The following is a 16275-nucleotide window of genomic DNA, read 5'->3' as shown; positions in this document are numbered from 1 at the left end:
GGGGGGTGAATAGCGTGTTTGCACGTTTTTCAATTTTTTGGAAATCTTTCGAGTGCAGAAACGGAAGCAGTTAAATAATAAGTGCGGAAGCAGAAATACAAAGAAAATAAAATAAGTTGACACGGTTGTTTTTACTTGGTTCACAGCGCAACGCTGCTACTCTAAGGCCCACAGTCCTCGACCGTTTACGTTGGACAATCCACTAAGATACTTGCCCCTTTTCGGCAGCAAGTATATCGAAAAACTGATACAAAATCTGATTACAAAATTATCTGAATTGAATTACACAACAAGACTTTGTTACCAAATTTTTCGCTCCTCGGAGATCAAATTCGGCGCCTCGGTGTTTGTAGAAGTAGCTTGGAGTAGGCGTAGCACCGACGTCGAAGAATGGAAGCTCAGAGGTCGCGAGAACGGAGTTTGTGAGCGTTTGGAATGTTGTACTGGGCTGTTGCTCGCGGAGGGCTTATATAGCCGACCTGGGTCGACTCAGATAGCGATCTGGGTCGACTCCAGCCGACGTGGCAGATAAAACTTAATCTCTTTCGTCGCTTATCCCTCCTGAGTCGACTCTGATCCCGTTCTGGGTCGACTCCAGTCACGGTGGCGGCAGCGGCGACAATATTTTGACCTGAGTCGACTCAGAAGCTCACCTGGGTCGACTCTAGGCTGATCTAGCAGAAAACTCGACACGTTGACTTCCGGATTCACGCTGAGTCGGCTGGAGTCGACTCTAGAGCCCATCTGGGTCGACTCCAGACCCGAAAAATTAGCTTTTTCGTCCGGAATTAGCTTTCGTCGGGCTTTTCCTTCCTGCATAACAAGTTAGCTCAAATATAATATGTAAAGGAGCAAGTCGGTTCACCGAACCAACTTTGAGTCTTAACTTCAGATCTCTGATGAGATCCTGGGTTAGACCGGCGCCTACTGTTCCTCGTAGGAACGCGTCCTCACCCACTCCCCTCGGGAGAATTTACCTGATGCCAACCAAGTCCTCCTGACCCGTTAGACTTTTGCTCGGCTCTGTCGTTGTCCCCCAGGACTTGAACGCAACTGATCCTCCTGATTAGTCCATTCTTCTACTGCAACTTGGTCCTCCTGACCAAGTCCAGTCCTTCTGCAACTTGGTCCTCCTGACCAAGTCCAGTCTTCTGCTTGGTGCACTTTGACTCTACCAAGTCTTCATGCCTAGCAGCACTAGGACTTAACCTGTTTTCTGCACACTCAATTTAGCCTGGTTAGCCAACCCACATACTTAACTTGATCCTAGTTCCATAATCAAAACTCAGGTTTGATCTGCTAGTGCTTCTTGCACTAACATATCCTCTAATCAATCTATGTCTTGAACTCCAAGTAGACTCACTACAATCAAACGAGCTCAACACCACATGTTGACTCATTTGGGCATGGCCATGCACTTTAGTGGTCTCACTCTATTAAGAACTATGATATCACTCCCGTTATATGGGTGGGATAGATCTCATCTACATCACTCACATCCCTCCGAATAATTGATGGCATAGGGTTTATATTCGTATTTACACTTTATTTGCACATCTTTCTGATTCTATTGTTAAATCTTGTGTTCATTGCATCCCTAATCCGTGCATTTAGGCATATATCTTACATTTCCTAGTTCGGAGATCTGCTCTTATTTTTACTTGTTTCAGGATGGAAAAGGGAGCAAAATCGGGCAAAATCGGAGTTACCATTGAAGACAAGGCAAGACAGGGTCGTGCCTCATAGGCACGCCTGTGTCTAATCAGCTTCTGGCCGTGTTACACAAGGCACGAGCGTGTGCACAAGCAGAACATCAACAAGTCTTGGCCGTGCCTCACTAGCACCATTTATTAGGGTTAGAACATCACCTATGGTCCTTGTTTTTAGTGTTGGCTGAAACCTTATCATAGCAAGAAACCCTTGGTTAACTTAAAATCTAACCACATGAGACCTTAGATCATGTTAGAAATCCATTACATAGCATTTGTAACCATAAACAAGTTTGAACCCTAACCTAACCCTCTTACACATGCCTTGGCCGAATCCTTTAAAACAAATAACATGATGTAGATCCCATCAAATGAATCTTAAAACATGTTAAAACATCACATAACACATACAAACATTTCTAGTTTAAAAGCATAACTTAAAAGCCCTAAAGTTCTTGCATAGCCAAAACCCTAATCTCCATGGACCCTTAAATTTATCCACATGAAACACTAACCCATAGAAAACATTATCATGTATCTCTTGCAACCATAACATGTCAAAAACATAACCTTGAAACCCTATCATACCATGGCCGAAACTTTGAAAGTTTACAATATGAAACCCTAAACTTTAACCACATGGAAACAACCAAGTTTATACTTAAACATCATCATGAATCATATGTAACATAGCTTATTCAAAAACATGTTTTTAAAACCCTAACATCAACATCATGGCCGAAACTTTAAGAAGAGATTCTTCATGTTCTTATCAACAACAACACATAAAACATTTAGAATTCATGGAAAACTTTATCATAGCTATTATGTTGCAATGTGAGGGGAGTCTTACCTAGACCCTTAGAGAAGTTTATACCCTAACAAAGAAGATGAAGATGAAGCCTTGTGAAGCCCTTATCCTTCCTTGTTTCTCCTAGATTCTCCTAGCCCTCCTAGATCCCTTCCCTTGCTTCCTTAGCTTGATTGATGGTGGAATCCTCCAAGAGAGCTCTCGGCCAAGAATGAACAAGAGAGGAGAAGAGAGAGCTTAGGTGAGAAAAGTGGAGAAAGGCATTGATTTTCGGCAATAGAAGGCTTTAAAGGGATGGTGGAGTAGGAGTTACAATCCCCTCTTGAAACTCCTCCATTAACTTCCTTTAATCATGAAGTAAAGGCAAGCAAAGTGCCTCTTCACTTGTTCTTATGCCCCTTCATGTGCCCTTAACCTTAAGTAGCATGTCCCCTATCCTTTTCATAAGAAAACTTGCTAGACCTTGTGGTTATCCCATGCTTCTACTAGGCTTGCCTTTTCCTTGAGGTCCAAGGATCAATCCTTGGTTCCTCTATTCTTTTTCTTTTTATTTTTGCAAAGTCCACATGAGATAAGCCCATTTAACTTATCCATTCCTTATGGCCCAATTTCATTCCTTTTTACCATTAGCTAGCCCATATAAGAGAAGCCCATTATGAAAAACATTTAAACCATAGAGCCCATTAGGAAAAATCCATCTAATGGCCCATCAAGTCTAAGTTTCTCTTTAATCTATCATTAATTAATATCAAGGAATTATTGAAGGAAAATTGCGATTTTTTCCTACATAACGAAACACTTAGTTGGATTTTGTGGATTTTGGATTGATTTGGTGTTTTAATTAAGTTATTGAAAGTAATTTAAGTTAATTAATTTTGAAATAATTTTAAGTTATTTAATTTTGAATTAATTTTAAATTAATTTTTGAGTTAATTAATTTTGAAATATTTTTAAGTTAATTAATTTTGAAATATTTTTAAGTTAATTAATTTTGAAATAATTTTTGAGTTAATTAATTTTGAATTAATTTTAAGTTAATTAATTTAGGTAGAATTATTTGTTGTGTTATTATTTTTATATTGTTATTACCTATTCATTTCACCTAGTTAGATGATCAATCAGTGATCAATTGATTAAATACACTTTTTAAAAATTGATCTCCAAGCCGTGGCGAGGTACAGAGGCCTTCTTGGATATCGGAGCAACGACCACTTTCTAAGACAAGATCAACTTAAGAAATTATGTATTTAACCAACTTGTTGATAAACCTTGCCTAATGTGGTGAGGTAGCTTCGGTCAATTCGGTCTAAGTGAGTCAACTGGTACTAGGTTAGCAAGTATTAATCAAATAGTTTGTCCTTAGTCTAACTTAATTTTCTATTGCAAAAAAATAAATCTAGTTTAAACATGTAATCAACCAAAGAGATTTGGTTCACCCGAGATCGTGCCCCTTGATTGGTCGAATCAAGTGAACCTGATCCTTGGGAAACAAGTATTGGTGCCGACTGGATTAACCAGTCACGACTTTGGAACCCACGCTTGGACTCGTGTTCGGTTTCTATGTGTAAGTGCAATGAATGACCTATTCTTAGCCGCATACCCGATGCTTGTTGATTGTATCCAGCACACATCAGCCTTAGCTAGTTTTTTAGACTAATTATTATGGAAAATAAATGTTCATTACTTACATCGGGGTTTGGGCCTTCTGAACCGGATACGGATCCGGATTTCGCTATCCGAGTCGTAGTCGCTCCGGTTTGGTTCGTATCAGTAGAATAATGCTTTCCAGCCTTCCGTTGGTTAAGTCTGCGATAACATGCAACTCTGAGGATTCTGAGTAAATTTTATTTTTGCTTATTTTAATGCGTACCTGATCACATCCTGATTTTCTACGCTTTGGCCGATGGCATGCAGGCCGTTGAGGATATACTAGATCCTTGCGTGTAGTCCACTCACCGTTTCCCCTTCAAGCATTTTAATGTTATATAATTTGTTAATCAACAAGTCACGTCTTACCTTGGTGTCGGAGGTCCCTTTGTGAAGTTCGATCAATTTCGTCCAAAGGTCCTTAGCACTGCTGAATGGTCTTACTCGGTTCAGCTCCTCTTTTGTTAACCTACATTGTAGAGTTTGGGTAGCCTTCGCATCCGCCTCGGAGAGCACACAAGATTGTGGTAAACCATCGCATCCAAAAGGGATTGAAAATCCCGTCTGGAACTTTTCCAGTATGGAAAATCATCATCCAACAACAAAGGCGGTCTTGCGGTGCTGAAACCTTCTTGATGGGCCATTAATCTAGCACACAAGAAGAAAAAGCAAGAAATCCAAGATTTGGTCTTGGATTAGCAGTGTGGGAACAAAAATAAAAATCAAAAATTTCTTGAGTGGTTGCTCCAATGAGACCCTAGGTTAGCGTGTGTATGCTTTTTCACGATTTTTGATTTTACGATTCCAGTACACACGGAAGCAAATTAAGAAAATGTTAGCAGAAAGGAAAGAGCCCTCGGGAACGCAAGGTCCTCACAATCCACTCCCCCTCGATAGCAAGTTTAATGAATACAAACCACTTTCAAAATCCAGTATAATAAGAATATTAAATAAACTTTGTTACTAAATTTTAGCTGAATCTCCCCCAAACTGCCAACCGGCTTTCGGGAGTCGTGTAGGGCATCGATGTTGAGAAAATCCGCACGAGAGAGTTGACTCGTTGGACTTTTGCTCGACTCAACTGTAGATCTCTGTCGACGTGGCGATAACTTTTCCTTCTCGCCCCTGCTGCTTGAGTCAACTCAGTTTACGACTCCACACCGATGTGGAGTCTGTTGGATAGAAATTGACTCTGAGTCGACTCCAATGTCCATCTAAGTTGACTCCAATCCAAACGCTGACTTCCGGAACACTGTCCTAGAGTCTAAGTTTCTCGATTTTTTCCCGACAAATAACATGCAAAGTAAGCTTATTTGAGTCAGTTCCTGGGAGCAACGCATCCTCTGCTGCGACTCGACTCCTTCCCGATCAGCTCGGTCCTTCCCGACCAGCCCAGTCTTCTGCTGCGACTCGATCCTTCCCGATCAGTCTCTTCTATTGCAGCTTGGTCCTTCCTGACCAACCCAGACTTCTGCTGTGGCGTGGTCCTCCAGACCAGCCCAGACTTCACCTGGTGCTTTGATTATGCCAAGACTTCAGTGCCAAGCTTCTACTATGACTTAGTCAAACCTGTGCTCCCTACACACTTAGATCAACATATTAGTCCAACATACATACTTAACTTGAACCTAGTTCCATTATCAAAACTTAGGTTCGATCTGCTAGTGCTCCCTGCACCAACAGGGAGAACCTATGTTTGAGGCACCACCTTCTCCTCTTCATCTATTCTTCTCTTCCTCTCTTCTTCTCTTCTTTTTGCCGCCACCTTCTTCTACTCTTCTTCCTTCTTTGAGGGCCAGCCCTAAGGAGAACCAAGGAGATGTGTGCACCGGCCCTAGCTAGAAGAGAACCTAAGAAAAAGGATTAAGGGTGCCGGTCCTAATTTGAGAAGAAGAGCCAAGGAGATCTCCAAAGGGGCGCCGACCCTAATTTGTTTAGAGGAGAATAGGATTAGTTATGTCATTGAGTCGCCCCCTCTCCTCTCCTTTTATAGGCTTGCCATCTTAAGAAGTTTAGGAAAAAATTAATAAAATTAATATAATTTTATTGGATAACAAAATTAACATAATTTTGTTGGATAACAAAATTAACAGAATTTTATTGGATAACAAAATTAACATAATTCTGTTGGATACCAGAATTAATAGAATTTTTCAGATAACAAAATTAACATAATTCTGTTGAATAACAAAATTAACAGAGTTTTATTGGATAACAAAATTAGCATAATTTTGTTGAGGATTAACTGAATTCTGTTAAGATAAACAAAATTCTATTGGGGTGGATATGAGGCTTTATCTAGATGCTACAATAGGAACTTAGAGTAGGAATTGGTTTAGGCCTCCTGATGGGTTTGGGCTTCCTGTGTTCTCCCTGAGCACCCAACTCAAGTCCATCGATAATAACTCATACCACTAAAGGGTTATTATTAAACTACCGCACTAATCCCATTTTACAATATAGGCTCCTTCTTATTATGAATGCATTAATCTTCCTATGTTTAAGATATCGTATGTCTGTCAATTAATTGAATTACTGATAACTCAATTAATTAACTTCTAATCCAAGAGTAGTACCACTCAACTTTATTATCATGCGGACTAAGTCCACCTGCAGGGTTTACATGATAATCTTTATGAGCTCCTCAAGGGGACATTATCAACCTAAATAATTAGGACACAGATTCCTTTTATAATCAAAAACATACCATATACATAACATTATCTCCCAACTTATCGGGCTATTGATTTAACAAATAAATCTTACCCTTTGATAAGTCAAAGAATTAAATACTAAGTATATGTGTTTGTCATTATATAGGGATTAAGAGCATGCACATCCATAACAACAGAGGTCTAGTTTGATTATATAGTCAGTATAAATCGAACAACCTTAAACGGTCCTGCTCAATACACACAAAGTATACTAGTGTAATTTTATAGTCAAGATAAACTAATCCCAATTACACTACAACCGTTCCAATAGTTTGTCCCAATCTATCTTGGTTGTGAGCTACTATTTATAATTTATAAAGAACTGATAACATGATCTTCTGTGTGGCACCATACACCATGTTATCTATAATATAAATTAAGTGGACAACTGCATTAACATATAAAATGCAAACATTTGACCAAAATGATTCTCATTTCAAATTATTTCAAAATAGATATTTATACAAAAGCTAGGCTTATAGTATATATCCCAACAATCTCTCACTTGGACTAAAAGACTATGTTATCATAAATACTGTCATACATCTGATTCTCATCCCCTCTACATGCCAATCAAAAGCTCTCGCTTGAAAGGCCTTAGTGAAAGGATCTGCCAGGTTATCTACTGATATAATCTTAGCGACAATAACTTCACCTCGCTTTACGATGTCTCGTATTAGGTGGTACTTGCGCTCGATATATTTATTTGCCTTATGGGTTCGCGGTTATGTTCCTTTAAGTTTGCTACTATACCACTGTTATCACAATAAATTGTGATAACTTTGGATAAACTAGGAATCACCTCTAATGTAACGCCCGCCCTTACATAGGGCCCATGACGGACGCTACAGTTTTCTTTTTCATTCATTTCATAAGTGACCACATACGAAAATCCTTAAACTTCGCAGCGGAAACTCAAGACATATTTTCATGGTAGGAAATTCATATGTGATTTACAAATGAAACTAAAGGTGCATGCATTGTCTAGTTGCAAGTCCTAGTTATCATTATTCAAATATAGCACAAGCATTCAACACAAAGGAAGTCTAGACATTCAAACATGCAAACTTGGGAGTCATTTTTTAATAAGTTGTCAGGATCTATATGCCATGTCACCACCACACACATCTTTATCAGCCTCTTTCCTGCTGCTTCTCTTTGTTCAGTGACTACTATTTGGATTTGCAACATAAGAAAGAAATCTATAAGCACAAGGCTTAGTAAGTTCCTTTTCTACTCACAAAACCATTCGTCACATCACATTCATATAGCATAGGCAAACATAAGCATAAGCATAGAAGCACATTAACTTTGCATAAAGCGCATAACATTCTTTTATCTTAGCATTCATTCATATGCATACAAACATAATGCAGATGCCTTTGAAAACTTATTATCATAATAGATTAACATACTCATCATCATCATTATTTGGGATCCCCCGGCTTGGTACCAAAGCGCGCTCCCTAATAGCAACTGGGGTAGCGAGCCACCAGTCCTACGAGGTTAAAGACCTTGGTCTTACCAGGCCCAAGACCTTGGAATTGGTCACCTGGATTTGTTTAACGACAACCTTGGAAGTCGGGTACCAGCCATGCATTAAAGTAAAATAATAATGTACATGCTTTTATTTCATCTTCATCATGAATGTTCCTTTCATTTCTTTAAAAGACCTTGGTCTTTATCATAGCTTAATGAACATTCATGCATCTTTTCATTTCATATAGCATATTACATCATATCATAATCTCATTATTAAGCCTTGGCATGAGATAACATATAACATCAACATGGTTAACATTATCGAAACCCTTATTCAACCAAAACCTTAATTCTTATAAGGTTGGTCAAAACCTATAGGTTTCCTTTACCATGTCACATAAACTTATTCCATTTAACATTTACCCATGTTTGGCTTCAACTAACCATGGTTAATCATACTTGAAACCCTAACCTAGCTAAATCCTAATTTCCTAGGGTTAGCCGAATCTTCATAGGGTTTCTTAGGCTCTTAGCCTAAGCCATAAACTTTCATGCATCATATCATCATAAGATATCCTTAACTAGGGTTTGCAACTATGGTTGAGTTTAAAACTCAACTCTTTCTTCTTTATCATGTTTCGGCCGAAACCTTAATGTCATGATCCCTTGGTTAGATCTAGCCATATGAATTCTTACATCTTCACATATCATTTGCAAGCATGGTTAAGTTTAAAACATATCTTGGCCGAAACTTAAGCATCATGAAACCCCAAGTTGGGTTTAACTACATGAAACTCTAAGTCATGCTAAAGTTCATCTAACACTTGAAGCCATTTATTAGGTTTAAGAACATCACCTAATCCTTGTTTTCATGCCTTGCCCGAAACATATAAATCATGGAGTCCTAGGTTAGGTTTAATCACATGGGTGCCTAACTCATCATAGAACATCATCATATATCCTTTACACCCATAGTTAGGTTAAAACATAACCTAAATCCATTTTACATGACTTGGCCGAAACTTCAAGAGCATGAAACATGAGTTAGATCTAATCATATGAACTATAACAACATGATAAGAGATCATTCAACACATATGAAACCTTTAACATAACCTAAAGCCTTTATTTTCATGCTTGGTCGAAAACCCTACATCCATGAAATCCTTGGTTAAATCTAACCACATATAATCCTAGATCATGATAAGAAATTATCAAGTATCTTGTGAAGCCTTTAGTTGGTTTAAAAACATCACCTAGGCCTTAATCCATGCTTTGGCCGAAACCTTCAACATGGTTTCATCATGGTTTTTCAATAATAACATAAAAACAAACCTAAATTTCATAAGATCAACATTAAGCGATTACGTTGCAGGTGAGGGGAGACTTACAACGGTTTCTTAGAGAATTCCTTTACCCTACTTCAAACCTTCCCTTAACCTCCTAACCCTTGCCTTAGGTTCTTCTCCTTTGGAAGCTTGATGGATGGTGGAGACCTCCCTATACCTCTCGGCCACAAAGAAGAAGAGGAGAGCTTTCCAAACTTGCGGCCAAGGAAGCAAGGAGATGAAAGGTGGAGACTTCTCCCAAACCCTTCGGCCACAACCCACTAGAAGAGAGCAAAGCTCTCGGCCAAAGGAGAGAAAGGAGAGGGAGAAATGAGGGAAATGAGGCTTTGGGTGGAGTGGGGAGACTTATATAGAGTGAGTGGAGAGAAGAGTTTCAATCCAAGTTTACCACTCCCCCTTTAATTGCTCATTAACCCTTGTAGTAAAAGAGAGCAAGTGTCTCTTTTCTTGTTAAACACCTCTTCATGAAACCTTAAGTTTAACTAGCATTTCCCTTTTCCTTTTCATAGCAATTGCTTGCTAGAACACTTTCCATAGGCTTGCCACTTTGCATGAGGCCCAAGGTTCAATCCTTGGCACCTTCATTTCTTTTTCCTTTTTCTTTTGGCAAAGCCCACACAAGAGAGCCCATTACTCGTTATACATTTCATAAGCCCATTTCTATTTCCTTTGTCATTAGCTAAGCCCATATAAAGGTTAGGCCTATTATGAAAACATTAACCCATAGACCCATTTAGGACATACCCTACCTTTGGTCTATTTAGGGTATGAGTCCATCTAATGTTAAAGGCTCAATTTAGTATTTCTACTAAATTTCCCTCATGACTAAGCTATTATCCTTATAGTCATGTTCAATATTTATAAAATATTGAAAGGCTTTTGTGGGGCGTTACATCTAAGGCCATCAAGAAGTTCCTAAGCCATACAGCTTCTTTAGCTGCCTCAGAGGCTGCTACATACTTAGCTTCCATGGTAGAGTCCGAAACGCATTTCTGCTTAACACTCCTCCATGTTATGGCTTAACCTCCCAAAGTAAACACATACCTCGAGGTAGATTTAATGATATCCCTATCTGATTGGAAGTCAAAATTCATGTAACCCACAGGAAGTAAATGATTTGCTTGGTAAAATAGCTTATAATCTCTAGTCCTTCTCAGGTACTTTAATATATATACTTTATCGCAATCCAATGTCCCTGTCCTGAGTTAATATCTGCTAATAATGCCCATGGCAAAATAAATATCCTGTCTCGTATATAACATTGCATACATTAGGCTTTCGACGGCCGAAGCATAAGGAACTGCCTTCATTTTCTCTATCTCCTTTGGTGTCTTAAGACACATCTCTTTAGATAAAGGTACTCCATGTCTAAAAGGTAGAAAACCTTTCTTGGAGCTAGGATAATATCAATATATAAAGCTTGGGATAAGCACAACATCCTTTTCTTGCGATCCCTTATTAGTTTGATACCAAGAATATGTGCACATTCTCCCAAGTCTTTCATATCAAACTGCTTGGACAACCATACCATTACGTCTGACAACACTTTGACATTGTTGCCAATGAGCAAAATGTCATCTACGTATAGTACAAGAAATACCACCATGTTTCCATCACACTTTTTGTATACACAAGACTCATCCGAACATTGAATAAATTCATAAGACTGGATTACTTCATCAAACCGGATGTTCCAAGATCTCGAACCTTGTTTCAGTCTATAAATGGATCGATTGAGCTTACACATAAAATGCTCTTTGCCCTTTGCAAAGAATCCCTCTAGTTGTTGTATATAGATATTTTCTTCAAAACTTTCGTTAAGGAAAGTTGTCTTGACATCCATTTGCCAAACCTCATAGTCCATGATAAGCTTTCCATAAGTGCACAGAATGTCGTCAAGTAATAAAAAGATATCGAACCACAGGGACTGTGTATTAGCTATAGTGATGTCACTAAGTGTTGGGATTATACAAGAATCCTAGCTATCTATGTAAATAAACATTCTGAAATGAGAATTACTTTTGGTCAATGTTTGCATTTACTTTTATGCAAGTGTCCACTTAATCTATATTGTAGATAAACATGGTGTGCGGAGTCACACATAGAAGACCATGTTATCAGTTCCTTATAGATTATAAATAGTGTTCACAACCAAGATGGATTGGACAAACCATTGGACTGGTTGTAGTGTGATTTGGTCTTAGTCTGTCTTGACTATAGAATTACACTAGTACACTTAGTGTGTATTGAGCAGGACCACCTGAGGATTGTTCGATTTATACTGACTATATAATCGAACTAACCTCTGTTACTATCGATGAACATGCTCTTAATCCCGATATAATAACAAACACATGTACTTAGTATATACTTCTTTGATTCATCAATGGGTGAGATTGCTAGTCTTTTCAGTATACTTCTTAACACGTGCCTCACAGGCACGGCCGTGCCATCATCCCCCTTCAGCAGCAGACAAGGCCGTGTCTACCAGACACGGCCGTGCTTTAGAACAGAAGAGAGCCAAGGCTTGGCCGTGCCTCACATGCACGTCCATGCCCTCCATCAGAAGGAGAACACTGCTGTTGGCCGTGCCCACAAGGCACAGCCGTGTTTCACCATAGAGAGGAGTCTCCAGCTGGCTGTGCCTCACAGGCACAGCCGTGCCCTGCAAAACCTGAAGAAACAGGCTTTGGCCGTGCCTAAGAGGCACGGCCGTGCCTTTCAACAGGGACACCACTGCTTCTAGCCGTGCCTAAAAGGCACGACCGTGCACCTGAACAGAGCCTTCACTGCATCTGGCCGTGCCTCCCAGGCACGGCCGTGTGGACGGGGGCGTGTCTGACCTCGGGCTGCAGCTATAAATAGATATTTTTGGGACCCTAGCAAAGGGGGGAGACATTTGGAGAGCCACCGGAGCTATTCTTGAGCCACCGAAGCCTATTCTGGAGCGAGATTTGACGATCCATCTATCGATCCGGCTGCTCCATCCCATCTTCATCTCATCTACGAAGAGTTCACAGTCTGAGGAAGAAGAAAATCATTGATAAGTCCTATTTTACTGCATTTCTTGTGTATTCTTCGAAATAGGATGTATTCTCTTTATTCTTCTTTGTATTGTGCTCTCTCCGTCATGGAGTAGTTCCCTAGATTTTAGGATATAGGATAAATCAGGTGTATTTGGATGATTGTAACTTGGATTTGTTAATCTACCGTTTCCTATGATTTGATTGTCTATTGCCTTGTGGATTTATGCTTGTGTTGTGAATGATGAAATGCTTGTGTATGAATCTATGAGGGTAGAGATTAATTGTGATTTGAGGAATCATTAGGTCGTACACCGGGGCGCTTCGTGACAGGAAGAAAGCCTTGAACCGGACGAGTTTCCGAGGGGTTTCTTAAATCATAATTAGTTTCTATGAGGGATAGTTAGCGATTATTCATTGTTGGAGAGAGGTCCGTAAAAAAGATATCCTGTGACAGGGGATAGGATTTTAGTAGCATTCCGGGGCGCCTGAGTGACACAGGAAAGCCTTGAACCGGGCTATATAGAATCACCTTGATCTAACAATGATGACGTAAGAACACCAATGATTTATTCCGAGGATACCTGACGAGGTCTAATTGGATATATTGGTTAGCGTCCCTACAATTGTACAATTATTGAGGAAAGGTAGAGGATCCAAGTCAATCAATCAATACTCTGAGGAGTCCGAAGTCCTAGGATCGCTTCACATCCATTGTTACAGTCGTTTCCTTTCTCCGAATTTAGGATTAAGTACTCTAGAGTGCTCCCTTCTTCCCCACAATAACTCATGCCACAATTAGGGTCGGCGCTCCTTGGTGGCTTCATCCAATTGTGGCCGGCGGATAAGAGCAAGAAGGAAGGAGAATAAAGGAAGGAAAAAAGAAGAGTTTTTGGTGGAAATATCTCGAAGGATCGTTGCCCACACAACGTTCGAGAAGAATAAAAATCTTGAGAGGACATACAAGCAGAAGATCAAGAGGTTATCTTCTTTCTCTAAGGCATCCCGAAGAAAAGGTATAATTTATTGTTTTCCACTTTAAATAAATTATTTCCTTTTACCTTGGATCCTGTAAACCAAACACAAGAGTCCAATGATCTTAATGCGTTGATCAAACCTTGGTTTGATCAACTATGAGGGCAACTTAAATCCGTCTCCGGAAAAATTTTTGTTCTACAAGGATTTACCGGAACGGGTTTCCTAGTGTTTACCAACACTAAGATAGTTGTCTAGACTCTAAAGGAAACGGTTGGGTTGAGGATTGTTGGTTGTGTATGTGACAGAGAAAGAGAGATTGGCTTGGGGTTTATGGATGAGATGGATAAATTTAGGATTTCAATTTCATATCAATGCTAGGTGAAGTCTCTAATTCATGTTCGTTCCCTTACTTTCAATGTCTATCACCTTGTAAGGATTCTAACCAAAATACTAACTCGACCTCGTCAGGCTTTGTTGGCATAAATCAATGGTGTTCTAATGTTACTAATGTTGATTTGAGATGATTCTAGATAGCCCGATTTATGGATTTTCTGCTGTCACTTAGGCGCCCCAGTGATGGGCTCCCCGCAAGTATACGGGTTGTCGTCAAGTAATAAAAATATCGATCCACAGGGACCGTGGAATTACTTACTAGATTTAGCACAAAAAGGTTGGAGAGAAAACGAGCATAGGTTGTTGTGGGGGAGAAGGGAGTGTCCTAGAGTACTTTTATCCTAAAATCGGAGAAAGGAAACGACTGTGACAATGAGTGTGGAACGATCCTAGGACTTCGGACTCCTCAGGGTATTGGTTAATTGACTTGGATCCTCTACCTTTCCTCAATAATTATGTAATTGTAGGAATGCTAACCAATATATCCGATTTGACCTCGTCAGGTATCCTCAGAATAAAGCATTGGTGTTCTTACGTCATCACTGTTGGTTTGAGATGGTTCTAGAAGCCTGGTTCAAGGCTTTCCTGTGTCACTCAGGTGCTCCAGAATACTAATAGAACCCTACCCCCTGTTACAGGGTATCTTTTTACGGACCTCTCTCCAATAATGAATAACCGCTAGCTATCCCTCATAGAAACTAATTATGATTTAAGAAACCCCTCGGAAACTCGCCCGGTTCAAGGCTTTCTTCCTGTCACGAAGCGCCCCGGTGTACGGCCTAATGATTCCTCAAATCACAACTAATCCCTACCCTCATGGATTCATACATAAGCATATCATCAATCACAACACAAGCATCAATCCATAAAGCAATAGACACAATCAAATCATAGAAACGGTAGATTAACAAATCCAAGTTACAATCATCCAATACACCTGATTTATCCTACATCCTAGAATCTAGGGAACTACTCCATATCGTGGAGTTTACAATACAAGGAAAAGAAAGAGTTCATCCTAATCTGAAGATACAAACGGTGAAAAATAGGAAATAGGACTTATCGTTCTTCCTCGGACTGAAATCTCCACGTAGATGTGATGAAGATGGGATGGAGCAGTGGGATCGGTGGATGGATCGTCGAATCTCGCTCTGAAACAGGCCTCGGTGGCTCAAGAACAGCTCCGGTGGCTCTCCAAAGTCTTCCCCCTTTCTTAGGTCTCTAAAAGACCTATTTATAGGCAGTCCTCGAAGTCAGGCACGCCCCGTCCACACGGCCGTGCCTGGGAGGCACGGCCCAGTGTGGACACCGTCACTGGATTCTGTCCAGGGGCACGGCCGTGCCTCTGAGGCACGGTCCATAAGGGCTTTGTCTCTGTTTGAAGGCACGGTCGTGCCTTTGAGGCATGGCCAAAGCCTGTCTCTTCTCATTTTGCTGGACACGGCCGTGCCTGTGAGGCACGGCCTGCTGCAGGGACTCCTCTGTAGTGAAACACGGCCGTGCCTTATGGGCACGACCAACAGCAGTATCTTCTCTGATTGGAAACACGGCCGTGCCTGTGAGGCACGGCCACGTCTTGGCTGTCTTCTGTTTTGAAGCACGGCCGTGTCTGGTAGACACGGCTGTAAAGCAGAAATACATTTCAGACTCTACCATGGAAGCTGAGTATGTGGCAGGCTCTGAGGCGGCCAAAGAAGCTGTATGGCTCAGGAACTTCTTGATGGACTTAGATGTGATTCCTGGTTAGACCTAAAACTATCACAATTTATTGTGATAATAGTGGTGCAGTTGCAAACTCGAAGGAACCACGAGCCCATAAGGCGAGTAAACACATTGAGCGCAAGTACCACCTGATACGAGATATTGTCAAACGGGGAGAAGTCGCTGTGGTCAAGATTGCATCAGAGGATAACCTGGCAGACCCTTTCACGAAGGCCCTTCCGGCGAAAGCTTTTAATCGGCATGTGGAGGGGATGGGAATCAGATGTATAGCAGCATACGAGGCAGCGTAGTCTTCTAGTATAAGTGGGAGATTGTTGGGATGTATACTAGAATCCTAGCTATGTAAATAAATATATTCTGAAATGAGAATCACATTTGGTCAATATTTTGCAGTGTCCATTTAATCTATACTGTAGATTAACATAGTGTGCGGAGTCACACACAGAA

Source organism: Curcuma longa, chromosome 20, assembly GCF_044706935.1.
Source record: "Curcuma longa cultivar G26 ecotype Majalengka, Jawa Barat chromosome 20, ITB_CL_G26_1.1, whole genome shotgun sequence".
NCBI lineage: Eukaryota > Viridiplantae > Streptophyta > Magnoliopsida > Zingiberales > Zingiberaceae > Curcuma > Curcuma longa.
The sequence above is the reverse complement of the archived record's forward strand: the minus strand, read 5'-3'. Positions refer to the sequence as shown.